Below are 19,108 nucleotides of genomic sequence, written 5' to 3'. Positions count from 1 at the left end.
TCAGCAATGGCAGGCCTGCTGCACAGACTAGAGCAGGCATGCCTTCTGTTTTACCTCATATGATTCTCTACAGCCATGTTGGAAAACTCCTTATCCATGGCTCCTTGCACCGAGGCAACTGACAAGAGGCCCATTTTAATAAATTTACTTTCTCACAACAAGATACCTGAAGCATAAATAAGAACTACTCTAAAAGTATTATTCTTATGTCTCTCTTTAATTCTTAACCCTTATTTAGAGACATAAACTGTTTGTGGCTGTGTGACCCAGAATGAGTAGAAATACCCAGGAGGATAGGTGGAGTAGTAGAAAACGAGAGGTCTACGAGCCACATACTTGAGTTTGACGAGGTCCCCACCCCACACTTAATGAGTGGGAGAAACACAGATTGTAATCAGAGGGGTATGTCTTCTTATTCACTGCAGCGTCCCTAGTGCAAAGCAAGTGTCTGCCATATGACCGTCTGCAAAGACGTGTTGATTAATTGATTAACTGGAATATCACCTGAGATACTGTAAGTGAAAACACGCAGTGGAAGAACTCAGTGAAGGCTTTTGACTTCCTCTGATCTGCTGGTGTGTGGGTGGTAGAAATCATCACTCTGTAAATGTTCATCAGCCACTAAGTGCCTTTGCTCAAGAATGTCAGGGATCGATTCATTTGATCTCTGGGTGTCCAAGGAGACAAAATCCAGCCGGAGTCGTGGAAGAGACAGCAAAGCCAGGTTTTCTTTCCCTTTTATGTTCTCTTCCTATGACACCTTTTCAATTCCTTATCAAACTTTCATTTATAATGACATTTCCTAGGGGGAAGAGGACTCCAACACACTCTACAGGTGCAAACAAATATGAAAAAAGTGCAAAAAAGTATGAAAAAGGAAGGCAGATATAACTGATTAGTTTGACTCTTTTTGCTTACTATGTTTTTATCGTGTGTGTGTGTGTGTGTGTGTGTGTGTGTGTGTGCGCTGACAGGGTTTCAGTCTTTGCAAACTGAGACTAAAATGCTTAGCATTCTGACTGGCTAAACCCATTGTAGTGAATACTAGCTGTTTTTCTGCTGTTACTAAGCAATTATTGTAAACCTATTTAGTGCACAGGATGGTGCTAATTAGTGCATAGAATACACAAATAAAAATTGGCACTGTAGAAGCACTAAGCAATATTCTGTAAAGGGTACTGCTAATATGGATTTCTCTGTTCTGGGGACAAGAATCTTGTCTACAATGGTCTCCCTATCAAAATGCTAGAATTTATTTAATTATAATTTGAGGGAGGAAGAAAAAAAATCAGTTGAGCATGACCAAGTAGATTAGTTGTGAATAAATGAAAATAGTACATATTGAACTAAAGCTATCATTTATAGGCAGTACTGCTGATATATTGGGACTTGATTATAAACTTCCAGTTTCTCTTCTGTACCAACGTGGTGAAGACTTTTAGTCCTCTTTGTCCTCTTCAAGTATTACAGAGAGGATGGATTTCAGATCTCATTCTGTGGATGTGTGGTGGATACCGCCCCTGGTCTCATGCCTGAATCATTCTGGGTTGAACTCTTATTTCAAAGTCCTTGCTTTTATTTTCTGCTTATGCATGGGCTCACAGTTTATTTGCTTAACTTTATGATGATGTTACTTTCATTAACCTCTACAAAATGCTTATTGTTAATTCTTTATTCAACTGAAATGGGCTGTTCTTTGTCTTTTTGCACAGAGCTGTATTGTCCATTACCATGGTTTCAGTTTCTTCCAAATCCTGCAGATATCTCTCCAGAGCTTCAAATCTACATATTCAATACCTACTGGGATGTCCCATGGATCACTCAAACTCAGCATGACTAAAACTGGGATTATTTTCACTCCCTCTCAACCCCACTCCTAAATTATTTAAATCCAGACTTGGGCACTTACTGGTGTGGGACTTGGGGGAAGGTCACTCACCCTTTCTGTACCTCAGTTTCCTCATCTATAAAAGGGGATCAAAATAACTATCTCATAGAGTTGAGGAGGTTGAATGAGTTCATATGTGTGCCATTACATAGTATATGCTATGTAAACGTTGGTTATTATTTTTAGAAGTATTATATCCTTGGTGTTCGCTAACTTTGCAAATGGCACCACGTTAACCCAGTGGCTCAAGCTAGAAACCTCAGCATCATTCTCAACTCCTCTCTACCAAAGCCTCTCATCAAAGGCTGAGTCCTATGGATACTACCTTTTACACATCTCTTGAATCTTACATCTTTTCTCTAACCCCAGCACCACTTACAATCTTTTATTACTGCAATAGCCTCCTGCTAGAGCTTCATTGCCTACAATACCTTTTTCATTCCTACTCTTGGAAATAAATACAAAACTATATTTAAAAAATGCAAATCTAATTGATTATCATTGCTGCTTAAAACCTTTCCGTTCTTGTCTTTAACAAGGTTCTCCACTGTCTTTAACAAGGTTCACATAGGTCTGAATAATCTCGCTTCTACTTTCTTCTTTAACCTCATCTCCTACATCATGCTCCTTCTCCCCTCACTTCTGGGTCTTTGCTGAGACTATTTCTCATGCCTGGTCTGACGGGCTCTTCTTGTCCCACTGCTTCTTTTCCCAACCCCCATGACTACCTCCTTCTCACTCTTCAGGTTTCAGTTTAGATGTCACTGCTTCCAGGCAGTGCTTTCTAGTCTTTATTAGCTCTCTGTGCATTATACAGAGGGTGCCAAAAAATGTATACATATTTTAAGAAAGGAAAAAACTGTATTAAAATGGCAACACTCAATATATACTGATAAATTATGAATTTACAAGAGGTGCTCAAAATGGTTACCATCAGCATCTGGACACTTCTGATTATGGTGAACTACTGCTTGAGCAACATTGACCAAAGTGTCCGCCTGTATACATTTTTTTGGCACCCCCAGTGTATTGCTTTGACTGTTTAACATCCTCATTCCTTGGTGGGACAGTCGACTACAGTGCTCTAAGTTGATCCATTTCCACTGCAGGGACGGCTTTATAGCTACTTAAATATCTAAGATCATGAATATTAGTTTTTCTGTGTTAGATATTGTTTTCTGGGCCAGAGACCAAAATAGCACCAAGACCAACATACTGTATGGAAATTCAGGTTCTCCCAAGTAGGTCCACAAGGTATGGGGAATGGCCCAGTACTGTGTAGGGGTCTGATTTCAGATTGTTGCTAAAAGGAACTATCCAAACACAAGTGAATTACCAAGTATCAGTTAGGGGAAAAAAAACAAAATAATAACATTTTGTCTCTTTCATTAGACTTTATTCTCTTCGAATGTAAGGACTTTATCTGTCTTGTTTATCATTATATCTGTTGTGCCTTTGCATGAAGCAATCATTCAAAAATATTTGTTAAATTGAGTCATATATCTTAGAGTATGAAGGAATACTGAGAAATGATTTTGTCTAGCCCCCTGATGAAAGTATTGATACTGTCCTTATATTTGACAAATGAGTCACCTGAGGTCCAGAAATTTAGATAGTCCTTCTAGGCCACATAGAATAAACTAGAAAAAAAAATGTCTTCTATCCCCAAATATTATTCTCTTTCTACCACTCCTTGTTGCTACCCAATTATTTTTGTATGTTTTTAATATGCTAATTTGCCTGTGTAGAGACTGAAAAACCTTGCTGTCCTAGTTACAGAGACTGTTTATTAAATCTCAGGGTTTAAAATAAAGTTTAAAGTTAGATTAGACTAGGCCAAAAATGCCGGTTCAGGGATTCCGGGGTTTATCCTTTAGGATGATTTTCAAACTGTACTCAGTGGAGCCCCTGTCAGGGATCCCAACTGGTAAGAGTTTTGGACTTTTCACTCATATTACAACCAGAGAAGCTTCTGTTCATTCATTTTCCTTGGCTTTATGGAAAGCTTTCTTTTGAAGGAAGAAATGTATGTATAAAATGTATTTGAAAACTATTGCTCCAAGGAGGACTGTAACAATTTCATTCACTACTCAAGCATCATCTTTTCTTGAACTCTTAAGGTAAAATTTGCCTCTTCTATTTTGTCTTTGACCAGCTTCTCTTAATATCTTTCAAAGTGAGGGTTAATTTTGGATCTATATGTTTAAACAGCTAAATTCTATCAGTTACAAAAGAATATCATATATTAGGACCTAAAATAATTTGGTCAGATTCAGAAAAATCGGCCTTAAATATTCTCTTTCATTTCCTTTTTGAGAAAATTTGCAGTTGTAGGGAATTTGGAAAATGTGTATTATGTGCACGTTTTGATATTCTCTGCACTAGTTTAGTGACATATACAGCTGTTGAGTTAAATGAGAATGGCTACAAAACTGCTGAAGCTTGACCAGTAATTGTGGATTAAAGTTAATGGGAATTTGCCTGAGGGTGCGTGTTGATAGTTCTAATGATTTTTGGAAAAGCTTTTGAAAAATCTTTTAAATCTCTCAGTCTCTATTCTGTTACTTGTCAAATGAAGGGTTTCCACAGATGAGGATAAGACACATTTTATAGATTTGTATGGCACTTATAGTTTACTAAGTGCTTTCACATTTGTCTTCTTCTGAGAGTAATGTAAAGCTGCTTGCAGCTCCAAAATTCTACTACTTTATGTTTTATTGATTTTTTGAATGTTCTTTGATGTTTTTATTTAAAACTGACATATTGAACATTTTCGCAGTGATATGACTTTCCAACCCCATTGCTTTCCTAGAGGTGCTTGGATCATGATTATGGACTCTGTTAATGAATAATCTGCTGATGGATAAATAATGTAGAAATATCCATAAGATGCATTTCAAAATAGCTATCTAATTCTAATATCTTGTAAACAACCAAAGTTTTAAATAGCTGAAGATTATACAATTGTAGCACAAATTTCCCTATATCGTTTTCATTTTTTTTTTTTTTAAAGAATTCCACAAGATTTGGAAAATGACCTAGTATACATGGGAATCATCTTTCAGATTTTCATTATCATGGGCACTCCAAAGACAGTCGAATTACTAAGACCCAGTTACTAAAAAAAAACAAAAGAAGAACAAAATAATGGTCATTGTCAGAAGACCATCTAAATACTTCTACAATTCAAATATTTTCTTATTTCTTATAATGTTAGTTTGAGATTATTACCACTTAAAATGAGCTCCCAGAGGAGCTGAAACAGTTTAATATAGATTGTTTGTAGTTAAAGAGAATAACTTGGGGGAATTTGTTTTTTGTTTTGTTCCGTTATGGGGGGAGTTGGAGGTAGGTGTGGAGGAGGAAAAAATATTTTTCTTCTACCCTTAGAAAGTTCTTCCGACTGGACTAATAATCAAAATGTCATAAGGCAGATTAACAGGCGAAAATCAAGTTTTAATATGCATGCACAGGGAATTCACATAAGCATGAAAATTCCAAAGACAGTAAGGCAAAATAAGGTACATATGTCATTCTGGACTAAGGAAAGGGGGAAGTAGGGACCTAAAACAAAACCTAACCCTAACCCAAACCCAAACCGCTAATCCTAGCCCCTAACCTAACCCCTAGCCTAACCCTAACCCTAACCCTAAACCTGTACCTCATCCTAAACCTAACCCTACCTAACCCGAACCATAAAGACAAAGGAAAGTAAAGCAATTTACAAGGAAATGAGAAGAGTTAACGTTTAATAAACAAATGTTTGTTGGGCCATCTTGAAACAATGAGGATTTTGATTGAATGGGCCTTTCTAGGTCCTCCCGATCTACCATACCTAGTTCTTATTACACTGTATCTGTGATCATATCTTACTTCCTGGAACATTTCCTCTATCTAAATTCTTTTAAGCAGTAGGGGAAAGGTCAAAGAACTTTTCTGAGTCTTTCTTTTCTTAAAAATAACCAGCTTAAAAATAATCACTTTCCCAAAGAGGCAGAGTTTGGCGTGGTAAACTCTGGTCCCCGTCTTAGGGTAGGGAAAAAGGCTGGTTAGCAGTGATTCCAATCATTTCTTGTACAGATTTTATCTAGGAAAGGAGACTGTCAAAGAAGAAATAGTGGTGCTTAACACTAATACAGTTTCCTCCCCTAGACATCAGACATGCTCCTTTCAGATTTTTGTGCCTTTTCATGACAGCACCTACAGGAAGAAAATGAATAGACTGACATTTACTGAACATCTACTGTGTAACAGGTGCTCTGTACATAGAGAGTAAAAGGACCTAGATGGAGACTCAAGATATAGGTAGAGTCACATTCTTTTTTATGTGTAACTTAGATGGATTTAAGTATGGCAATTGTACTTCTTTTATTTTTACCCACAAATTTACACGAGGAAAAGGTCTGGGACTTCATTTTTGAGATTTAAATTTGTTAAAATTACTTTTGTGGACTGGAGTGGCTCTTAGCATCCATCTTAAAAAAAAATGCATTTGAGAGGACTCTGTGATGACAGGAGCAGGAGTCTCAGTCAGGTCTGACTCTTGCATCGAGGACCAGAGGCTGAGAACACTGCATGGCTCATAATCTGCGAAGCATCAGACCCTGGAACCTAATCCAACCTAGCAAAACTGGCAGCTAAATTGTGATCCAAGCATGTGTCTGTGTGAGGACATGGGACTTGCTTACTACAGAAATTTAACTCTCAAACTCAACATGTACATGGCAGAAACTAGGAAGTCAAAATTACAATTTGTTTTGTGTGGATCTTTCCAGATTCACTCACTGAATTTCAAAGAGCATGTACCTCAGAGTGAGATGAAAGACTTCATCTTCTGTTTTCCCTTTCAGATTTGATTCACAATGCCTCTCATAGTGTGAGTACCTCACCACATGGAGAGATAACTAATATTTAAAGGTTTTTTGATTGAGTATACATGATTTTCAACATGCACTCTGATATTAAGTTCTAACTTCCATACATTATGGGACTCTGACATAATAATTAGAGTCCAGGTTCAGTTTGAAGTAGACTCCCCCTGACTAATCAGAATAGTGACATGTGACATCTCTGTTAATTTGAGGGTCTACTGCGACCTGGGCAAATTGGCAGGGACCTGTAATGGAAGCCAGTCCACCAAGAAGGAAAACAGAAGACACTGGGATCTGGTGACTTGGTCACTATATTAAGTGTGGGGTACTCTGATTTCAGCAAGAAGCGGTACTGAGACTCTGGCCTCAGGAATAGTATGGGCAAGACACTATGTTTCTGCTTCATCTCTACAAGAAGTTGGTCATGTTTGACCCAGCGAGCTCTGGTCGTAGAATCAAGAACTCTTATCATGCTAGGATGGTAAAGCTTTGGGAGCCCAAGTGTTATTGCTTTGTGATCCTCTTTCTGGCGTCTGTTCCTCTCATTCCCTCTTTTAATTAAAACCCAAGTTGCTAACTAGCTCTTTATCTTGGTATCTTTAAAGTAAAAAATAGATTTTAAAATTCATTCATGTTTATAAAAAAATACTCTGAAGACAGCAGTTAAATATGATTTTCTGTCAAGATGAGCAGGTCAGGGCAAAAGGGAAAACTTGTTTTCCTATCTCAGAATTCTGGTAAAAGAAACATAGACTACCTAGTCAGGAAAAATATTTTAATCCCTTTAATTATTTTTTTCCTGTGTAATGGAAAAAACTCATAGATGAAATATGGTAGTCATGTCAGTAAATATTTATAAGGTTCCTACTCAGCCACATTTTATCAAGCATTCCTAATATCCTTCGTCCTATAATTCTTAAAGTTTGTGCAGTTGTACCAAGTGAGGAAAATGGTCTCTTTCATAACTTCTATAAATGACCATTTTGCTGGAATCAGTTCCTAGAGATCAGTAATGTTTTGAAACATTTTCTCATAGACAATATTAGAGTTCAAAATCATATTTCTTATCCAGGTTTAGTAATCTATAAATCATATCCATGACCAAAAACATATAAAAGCAGGGATAACTATCACTATAAATATTTAATAGTTGACTTTTATTCTTAGAAAAAAGTAGATTATTGTATACTAGAGACAGCAGTATATTTTCATTTAGTAAATCCAGAATTGTGAAATAATGGCACTTTCCTATGATTTAATCTGTTATATATAATATACATGAAGCTCACAAAAAGAGAAATTTGGTAGATTATAAATTTGGTCAAAATCATTTATTAACACAACATGTTTTAAAACTTTAATGATAACATTGCTTGCCTAATTTGGAAAGGCTCTTTTTAGGATAATTTGGATGATAGTCCCAGAAAATTTACATTAATTTCTTTTTTCCTTTAATTTTTTTCCCCTATGTTGAACAGATAATCCAAAATCATTCTCAGTTTTGTACACAAAGTACCAGGGGCACAATTACTATATTGTGGATGAAGTTTTGATGATTTTTTTATTGACAACAATACTTTTGCAAGTAAGGATTAGTAAAAATAAGACATAAAACTATATGAAGGTATGGCACATTAATATTTATTAAAACATTATTATAATGAAAATGTGGAAAATGTAAATGTTAAAATGAAAGGATTAGCTAAATGCATGTACAGTACAAGGGGAAGTTTTATAGGTATTAAAAATGATATTGTAGAAGAATATTTATTAAACATTGGGAAATTATCATCATATATTGTTAAATGAAAAGTGTAGGTCTCAAAATAACACAGTATAAAAATATACACTGATACACATATGTTTTATATTACGAAAGGTATTCAACGATGGAATTGCTAGTAGTGGTTCTTCTGATTGTTAGTGATAGTTCAGTTTTCTTCTTTTTGCCAGTCTGAATTTCCAGATCTGAAAAGTTGTTAAAGAATATCTTTTATCTTTATAAGTAAAAGCAAGAAATTTTAGAATTTCGTTAGCCCTTACCCCTAGAGATTGTTTTCTTAGTTATTTTAAATTATATTATGGTGAACTCCTTGTACATACATCTTTACATTCTTGACAATATATTTGTTAAGGGATTAATTCCTAAAAGTTGAGTTGTTAAAGAGTATTTAAAATATAATTTTTGTAGGTATAAACAAAAAGATTGCATCCAATATAGGGGGAATGATATGAAAAGGGAATTCATAGAAATGCAAATGCAAATATTCAATAACTATATAAAAATTAAGGCAAATTAAAGTAACATGATTTTCTTCTTAACAGATTTATGAAAATTAATGAATTTGATATATCAAGTTTTGGTAAGGGTGTGGGGAAAAAGTGTTCTCATATAGAATTGGAAGGAATATAAATTGGTACAATGTGTTAGTTTTTAAATTAAAGAAATGAATAGTCCTGATCTTTCCCTATACCATACTATCTTAGTTTCTTCAAAACCACAGTCGCTTTAGTTTTTAACTAATTAAGGAATTCCTCCCCTTATCTCCAGAATAGACAAGACTCTTGAGTGTCACCATTATTTTCCATAGCCATTTTCCTTTCTGAAGGCTCTCTCAATCCAACTGACTCTGAAAGGAAGGTCTATATTCTACTTGTTTGCTAAAGAATACTAGAATATGGCATATGCTTTTACATGTCAGTTTTTCTGTATAATGACATTAATATCTCTGAGACTTTCATCACAAACGTCATGCGTCTATGGGTCAGCTGAAGAGGCTCTATTTTAGGCTGCACTTCAGGTTCCATTTTGCCACATGTGTTTTTCATTTTTATTAGATCTAGATACCCAGGACACATTCTTCTCATGGTTAATGGTGGGAAGGCAGAGGCAAGGGGGCAAGCCAAACTGTGCATGCAGATTTAAATATCTGCTCCCATCATGTCCACTAGCATTCCCCTGGCCAACGCAGGAAACATAGCCAAGCTAAAAGTCACTGGGGTGGGAAATATACTCTGCCCATTCTAGTAGGAGGTGCACACAGTCAGACAGCAAGGGCGTGACCTGTGTACCTCTATACCACACATGTCCATTTTAATACCATGAATGGTAGGAAGGCATCTGCCATGTTATAGAAGAATGGTTTGCTTTAAGAATGCCCTTAAGTAGCCAAATACACATTTTAGGGCTCTACTAGTTACATTATTGAGGTGGATACAATTATTTTTCATGTGAAATTTTTGTTTGTTAATGGTCAAAATAATGAACATATCAAACAATGTATGCTCCTGTATATTTTATCAGTCACTTTCTCATATATTTGTTTCTATTTGATTCTCATGATCATTCTGAGCATTATTATTTTGGGTACGCTGAATCGTTAAATGAGTTGGGTGGAATTCAAAAGTTGGCATCTTTAACAATGCATAGAATACCACAATATAACTCCAGCACGTGACTTTTTAAATTGTCTTGCACAAGGTCACAGACTTAGTCTGTGGCGAAACCAATCTTGGCACACCCATGTCCTGTCGCCTTCTAATGCTGCCAATGCACATCTTCTGTAATCAGTGGCCAAAAAAAATGGTCTCATTTTTTCCAAAAGCTTCCTCTATAATTGCATTAAAAAGAAATTAGCCCAAAAGTATAATCAGGTTAAGTACTGACCTTAGGACTGAAAAGGCTTGCTCAGATGGCCCGGCCCACATGGCTCAGGGAGTTCAGGCACCAGGCACATTTTCTGTGAGAATGGCAATGAATAAATATTTACCCCAAATTTGGCCTGGGCTGTTCCCTGACTGCTTCATTTCCTTTGTCATTACCGTGCAGTATTTTCTTCTCTATATATTTGATTCAGGAGAAATGAAAATTCAGAAGCCTCAGTTGTAATCTCACACAAGGTCAAAAATGGTTGTGCCGTATAGATTCATTACTTTTGGCCTGCTCTAGCTAAGACTGTAGATTACGCAAAGTTTATTCTTCCGTCAGTGGAACAAGTGACTAGATTTGTGAAGTGACATAGATCATGAAAGATCAGTGAGGTGGCTGTTTCTATTTAAATTACATGAGAAGGGCATTAATTTGCATAAGCCTAACCAAAGCTTTATAGTTTGAAAGGAAGTTTCTATTTGCTAATCATTTTGGAATTTCGTTTTTTTCAAGAATGAAATTTAGACAATTATATAAAAAATGACCTTTTTTATATGTCGGTCCCTCATAAGCTGCAAGTAAGCAGCATTGCTGTTAGAAATTTTTCCTGGAGAAACTTAACTTTTCCTACTTCCTTTAATAAAGAACAGTAAATATAATGGCAGACGTAGTTCTTTCTTGTTTCACTTTGTAATGATCACATCATTGACACAAAATAAAATGAAATATAAAAGCTATTCTAAATTCCATCTTTTATTTTTTGAACAAAACTATTGATAAAAAATGAGCTGGTGTTATTAATGAAAGAAAATATGTAGGGAAAGAGGTTCTAAAAGTGAAGGTGAAGAAGCTTTTGTGGTTACCTAAAACTCATCCAGAGTAAAAGAAAAAATAAGGTTTTCTTTAGTATTGGAAAATTATAATCTGCCATATATAACTAGTTTAAGTTTTCAGGAACTGGAAAAAGTTAGTAAACACATTGTTATACCAATGTCCTCATATGGCCTACAATATATCCAGAATGACAGTGACTCCAAATGTGCCTAGTTCTAAATAATCATCTGTTTCAACAAGCGCAACATGAATCTTTAGGAAATTACTAATTTCCATCTTTGAGTTTGAACAACAATAACGGAAAAAGCCAGGCTTTTAAAAAAAAAAATCTTATCCCTAAATAACACAGGAAATGTCTAATTAAGAGATTACCTCCATTTTGGAGACGTCAGAAATGCATTTTACTGTTAAATACTTTTCCTTCACAAATGATATTAAAGCCCTACATAAGATGCATGTAGTCATCCTTAGAAATGATTGTATGCTCAGGAAAATTAGAAGCACACTGCAGTCATAATAGATGAGGGAAGTTTCCTGAAGGAAACAAAAGCAGCTCAGCAGGAAGGAGAAACTTGAAAACAGCAATTTAGAGTTTACAGGCACAGGTTGAGGATTTTAAGAGGTATTTCCACAGTAGGTGTGCTGTTAATCCTTTATTAGGCCACGGAAACGCATTACACTAGAGAAGCCATTTCCCCAATTAAGCAAATATAAATTTCTTCCCCCTCACCAAGTCAGTTAAATAGGCAATTTTTCTTATGTAAATATTTGGGAGCAACTAACCGATCTTTTATTAAGGACTTTTGATAGCCCTGTTTCCTTAGGTCTTTGACCAACTGCAGATGTATCAACTCAGCAAGAGTATTGAGGAGAAGGTGTTAGGCAATAGCATGAAGAGGAGCAAGAAATGAGAAAGAAAGAAAAAATAGGGGGTGGTGCTGGAGCTGGAGAATGGCTTGGAGGAACATTTTTCGGGAGATTAGGCAGCCATAAGAACAGGGAGAGAAAAGGCTAGGTGAGGTTCCGTGTTGGTTGGCCAAGGAGAAGCCACTTAGTAGATAGTGTACATCATTCCCTCCCAAGGAGTATTTGCATTTTAATAGGATGTTTTTAAAAAGATGCAATGCCTTTGTGATCTAAAGGATTAAGTCCCAAGGAAACTTCTAGAAGGTGGTAGATACATTCTGGTGGGAACCTTGTCTACTGCTTTCCAAATCCTACCATATAGCCTTCTTTTTCCAGTGATCCTGGCTCTAGTGACTGATGATATACTATGATCACCAGCATTATTTTGCAAATAATTCTTTTGATTCATTCAGTGTCACTAATCAGAACCATATGACTTTGTCAGTGATTAGGCTCCCTGAATGACTGATCCGCCATATCGTAGTTCTAAGTGAAACCACAGAATGAATTCCTCTGGATACTTTATTACAGTGCTAATGTAGAGTTCAATTTGCTTGTATTAAAAACAAACCAACAACAATAAAACAGTCTCTAAATGGTGGTAATGGTATTCAGAATAACCAGTGAGTAAAGCTGGTTCTACTGTAACTAGCTATGAGACTTGAGAATTGGTTACTTTCCATTCATTCATTTATTTATTTAATTAATAGTTATTGAGCTCCCACTAAATGTCAAACACTGGGTTAGGGCTTTGAGATGTAATGGAAAATGGGACGGCATGGCTCCTTCTCTCTAGAACTATTCTGTAGAATAGTGAATTTAGGTGGATATAAGAAAATTATACAAATTATTTAAATATTTTAATATTAGGAAACTGATGATCTTAGCCACCTGAGGAAATTTTTTTTCCATATATCTTTTTTTTTTTTAAATTGAAGTTCATTGGGGTGACAATTGTTAGTCAAGTTACACAGGTTTTAATATCAGTGTGCTATTCATCGCTGTTCATCCCTCCCTCAAGCGTTCATCCCTCCCTCAAGCGTTCTGTAAATTTATGCATTTTGTATTCTTTTCAGAAAAATCTGACATTTATTGGCATTTTTATGTTTTAAGTATCACAGTAAGTTGAACGGTTCCCCCCCACCAAAAAAAAAAAAAAGATATGTACACGTTGCAGAACTTGTGAACGTAACCTTATTTTGAAATAAGGTCATGGCAGGCATAATGAAGTTAAGGATCTCAAGATGAGATCATCCTGGGTTATTCAGGTAGGCCCTAAATGTAATCACAAATGTCCTCATAAGAGACAAGAGAAGATGGAGTGGAAGACCATCTGAAGATGGAGGCAAAAATTGGAGTGATGCAGCCACAAGCCAAGGAACACTTGAAACCACCGGAAGCTGGAAGGTCTAGAAGCCGCCAGAGGGGGTGCAACCTGGCTGACACCTTGATTTAGGACTTCTGGCCTCCAGAACTGTGAGAGAATATATTTCTGTTGCTTAATCCACACAGCGTGACTGCCCTAGGTATCTGCACAGGTCCCTTAATAGATATTTTAGATACACTATTTAATCCTAAATCGACATTTTCTGGATGAAATTAGTTCTAAAATTGCAAAAAGGATAAAGGCCCAGAGAAGTTAAGGGATTGCCCCTGTTCTCATACATAGTAAGGGCTGGGGACTTGATTTAAAGTCATTTTTGTCTGACTCCAAAGCCCATAGCCTCTGTAGTGTACTAGATTCATTCACATTAGGGCAGGAATAAATAATAAACTCAAATGGACTATCTTGTTCATAATGCAAAGCATTTTTCATCAGTTCTGTTCCATGGAGTCTACCAATGTATTCTGGACACCAAACATTCAGGTCAAGACAGGGCTCAAGACAGTTTGTTCCCTGTGCTATGTTGCTCTGTTTTACTTATTCAATTTTCAATTTCATCTCAGAGTTGTTTTCTGGTTTTTTTTTTTTTTTTGGAAAAAATGTTTTCCCTGTTGATTTTTTAAATTGTTTTTCAGGCACAATTTCCATTCCTCCTTCCCCTTTCCATGAAATACACAATAATACAAATCAATAATACAAATGTCCTATCATGTACAGATAATGTAGCCTTTGCTGTAATATATACTTCAATCATGCTGCTAATCGATAATTACATGTTTTCCTTGAATATTAAACTGGCATGTTCTACTTGGTGACTATACACTGATGTATGATCTTGTTTCAAAAAACTTTTTTTCAATTGAATTGGTTGCTTGTATTTTTAAAAACTAAAAGCATAGTAGATCAGGTAATATTTCTTTTCAGGAATATAAAATCCTTTGAAGTTTTAAAAATTATAAATAAAAGTGTTATACTTTAAGTAAATGCTTACCTGGGGGAATTAGTGTGTACTAGAAACTAATTTAATCCCATGGATGAAAAGGTATTTACAGGAAAATTTAATGAGAAAGGAATGCAGTGTATTTAAAATAAATACAAAGATCACTGATCTCTGATCTTGTTGGCAAAAGATTTCACCCAGTAGGGAATTATTTGTTGTATCTGAAATTGTGTGGTCTTACCTTAATTTATCCAAGATTTAAAGCAATCCTGTTAGCCTGACACTTATTGACAATATCCTTTGCTGATAATATCCTAGTGCTTAGATTCTTCTTTTCAACTCTTTTCTGACCATAAAGCTGCTTCCCATAGCACTGGGGATCTTTACTGAAGAAGTAATTTTTGATTAAGTTAAATGAGGGGTGGGGATTTCTAACCTACTTATATTGCTTGCAGTGGCATAATTAAGTTGTGAGTTAAGAGATTTCAGTGACTTAAAAAAAAAAGAAATCAATGATCAAGAAGAGTAACTAAGCTTAGAGAAGACACAATTACAATGTGAAAGGCATTTTAAAGACAGAAAAAAAAACCAATTATCAAACTATGGCATAGCTTGTGATTTGATTTTCCAGGAATAAGGATGAATTTACTAATGAGATTTTTATCTTTCCAGGTCCTATTTATAGCCAGCAATTCAAATGAGTTGAAAGGCTGTAGACTTTGAGACACAAGGAGGAATCTTAAAATTATTTAGGTGTATAATTCTGTAATACATTATCTATATCTCACATTGTGTATTACAGAATCATACACCTGAAATCTATGTAACTTTACTAACAATTGTCACCCCAATAAACTTTAATTTAAAAAAAAAAGAAAGAAAAGAAAAACAGTTGTAAAAAAAAAAAAAAAAAAGATCATTTAGAGCAAGGACCACTGAATTTCAGAGACATCAGCTTGGGGTTAAAGATGGTGAAGATGGGATCCGTACCCCACTGGCACGGTGGTCAAACTAATATGGGTAGACATAAAGACGTTTTGTTTTACACTGCAAGCATCTGTGTTTTTCCTTTCCCTTTGGAGAATTTTTAAGTGGACCCCATTTCCCTGATTAATATATGTTGTTTTGGTTTTTCTGCTATATGTACATTAGAATAGAAGGGGGTTCTTGAATTCCACCTCTAATAGCTGATAAATGATAGGTCTCAGTTAAAGTTCTCAGAACCTTACCTTTCCACAACGGCTCTCCACACCTACCTAAGATGACTTTTGGATTTCTTAGCATCTGTACAATTCTTCTGTGATTTTTCTTTTTTTTCGTTAGTGCTAAGTGTAGGCCAAAGTATTTTAGAGACTCAAAAATGTTTCATCTCTTTTCCTAAACTATTACGTGGATACCTGCCCAAGTTATACTATCTGGTTTCTTCTCTGGCTCACCTCATCTGTAAAGTTCTGGTGTTGCTGGTCGTGGTGGTGGTGGGGGAAGTCACTGTACTTTAGTAGTTGTTTCAGATTCTTTGGAAACTGCTTCATGCAAAGGGATGAAAGGAAAAAAAAACATTCAGTTGTAAGAAGAAAATGACTTCTAGTAATCATTCTTTTACTTCCTAATCACGTAGAAAATCCCTAAAGTCCACCTCAGGCCTTGGATACTGACTCCCATTAGATTTGCATAAATTCCCTTGGAAGCTGAATGCCATTTTCATGGCATGTATGCCTATTGAAGGTATTGAAGTGGGAGTGGTTTACATTATGGGAAAGAATATTTTATCACTGTCATTGTTTAGGATTGTGGACACATGATGATGAGAAAAAGCAAGCCAGTTTTAGCTGATTTTATTACCGTAGTTTTATTTTCTAAAGACAATGCATTCCTTGTTGGTATGGTACTGGTGATGAGTTATATAAACATAGTGAAGAGCTATATCATACCATATCTTTTAAAATGGCATATTTTTTTTAAAGCTGGAGACTTGAGCATATTGTATCTTTAGCATATTTTAGTGTGCAACGATTGCATTTGTGCCTGTGTTTTAAGGGTTGCTCAAGGCATTCGGACTCACAAGATCACCGTAGACCAAATTTGGCACCAATCCAATAAAAAGGATATAGGAAAGGAACCACATTTTGCAGAGTTAGGTTTTTTTTTTTTTTCTGTAGGAGTTCTTGCAGCGTTTCATGGAGTCAAATGGAAGTTATCTTCTCCTAGGTAATAGCTTTTCTACTAGAAGAGCTAGAAATTCAGGAACAAGATGAGATTTATATTGGGTAAGTGCCAGAGCCTCCCTTACTTGGGAATCTCATGTTCCACAAGAGCCAAAATATCTTATATCATCTCCATAGACATTACTTCCAGGGGTGGTTAAGGAGCCATGCCTGTATATGAGTCACTTTACTCAGGGAAGTCCAAATCACATGTCCCCGTGGAGTGTTCCCATCAGGAATGATTATTTCTTTGTAGTTCCTCCCAGTCTGGATGAAGTCTACCAATCAGGGATCATTTGTACTGTAATCAGTATTGCCTGGTAACAGAGTTGACATTCTACCTTCATCTGGTCCCACAGGATACAAAGCTAAAGAGTTAAACTCGGGTCAAATTCTCAGGTAGCAGAAGAAGGAATTTTGTAAAATCACTACCGTAGAGAGTCATAGAGAATCAAATTTGGCCACTTATAAATCAAAGATCAGGTCTTATTAAAACAGTAATTTATTAATAATTTTCTCAATTGGATCATTACTTTTCATTAGACCCAGCACAGAGATAATAGGCAAAAAGGTATATTTTATTTATTCATTTATTACCCTTATTTTTTTATTCTCCACCCTTATTTTTGGACATACATCATTTATTTTATTCTCAGTGCTTCTCAAATCATATTTTATATGTACTAAAATATTTTTTTTTCTTTTAGTGAGGAAACTATATACGTCTCAGAATATATCAGAATGACTAATTGGAGGTTGTTTTTTTCCTCTCCTATAACTATCATAAGAGTTGAACCATATTATCAATATATCAAATTAGTCCTTAATACAGTGCCCGAAAATCAATGTGCAAATGTCCAATGTTACGGACATATTTGCCTGGCCTAAGAGTATTTATGTTTGCACATGCATTTTCTAAAATGACAGTGCTTCTTATAAAAATTGTTGAGGGAAACATTTTAGTTCAGGCAGTTAAAGAAGCAAAGAGGTTGTGAAATATTTTCATTGATTTTCTTTTCTACTAGAAGAGCTAGAAATTCTTGCTTCCTTTCATTTACAATTGAGGATAACCTTGGAGTAATGGACTTGAGAACAGCGTATAGGCACAATGCTATGATCCTCCCAGGATATCCAGCACTTGTCAAACACCTGTTATTGGAGCTTTGTGCCCAGCTGGACATCACAATTCTAAAGATTTAAGAAATTTAGACATGAGGTATACTAAGAAAATTAAAATATTCTAGTAGAAAAAGACATTAGGATAAGGATTGTGTAGTCCGAGAGAAAAAGTAAAAAGATAACTAACATAACATGTATAAACTCAAACCTTTCTAACTTTTATAATTTACGAAAATTTATAGTTAAATGTTCTGTGTTCTCTCTCTAGAGAACATGTTCTGTGTTCTCTATCTAGAGAACAATTACGTTATGTGTTCCTTATTGTATCAGAAACAGACCTTGAGTACATTTCTTGGAAGTGAGGTTAAGTAGTTATAAAATTTGTCCATTATTCTTACTGAACTGTAGTCTTCTAGGATGAGCTCTATGCATGCCATGCTTGTATTGACAAGTGACCTTAATGGAATATTTAAATTCAAATCAGAATGGAAATATTATTTTCCTAACTGGTTTATCTCCACAAACAACGATTAGAGGATGAGGTAAGATAGCATATAATTTATTGTAAAAATATGTGATCTGGTATAAAATACGTGGCATCAAGAAGCATCTTAGGAAGGTCTGTTCTTCAAATTGATCTATCTCTGAGAATGAATAATTCAGGGCTTAGTGAGAGGTCTTTGTTGTCTATGTAGGATTATTTCCCTTCTATAGGTAAATTTTAAAAGGTGAATATATAAAGATTTATGCTTATTAGATACTATCCAAAGAACTATGATATAAAATAAAACATATCATTGAGATCTGTAATGGATGTCAAATCCCAGCAGGAATTTGATGTTATAAATTTTTTGTTTGTAGGGAATTAAAATGCTGTCCCCATTACGCATGTGGGAAATACTCCATTTGTACGAAATATGACAGTTTGCGAAAATCCTTTAATTTACCCGATTTTATCTGATTAATTCTTCCTTCTACGGCCACTTGATTTTTGAACATTTTTCTGTATTTATTTATTTAATTATTTTATTTAATAATTCAACTATCATTTATTGCCTACTTACTAGTATGAGACATCATTTTTAAGACTTGGTAGTTTGGGGTAATGGAGGAGAATGAATACTTGCCATGCCCCTACTCCCATGATTTTTTTAATCTACTTTCATTCATATGCATACATATATATGTGTGTATTTTGTTATTTCAAATAAGAGAAGCGAGAAAAAATAAATAAGGGAAATTGAATGAAATAAAATTCAAACCAGTGTAAACTGCTTTGGTTAAAAACTGGGGAAAATATTCCACTAAGTGGA

The sequence above is a fragment of the Rhinolophus ferrumequinum genome, chromosome 13 (genome assembly GCF_004115265.2).
Source record: "Rhinolophus ferrumequinum isolate MPI-CBG mRhiFer1 chromosome 13, mRhiFer1_v1.p, whole genome shotgun sequence".
NCBI lineage: Eukaryota > Metazoa > Chordata > Mammalia > Chiroptera > Rhinolophidae > Rhinolophus > Rhinolophus ferrumequinum.
The sequence above is the reverse complement of the archived record's forward strand: the minus strand, read 5'-3'. Positions refer to the sequence as shown.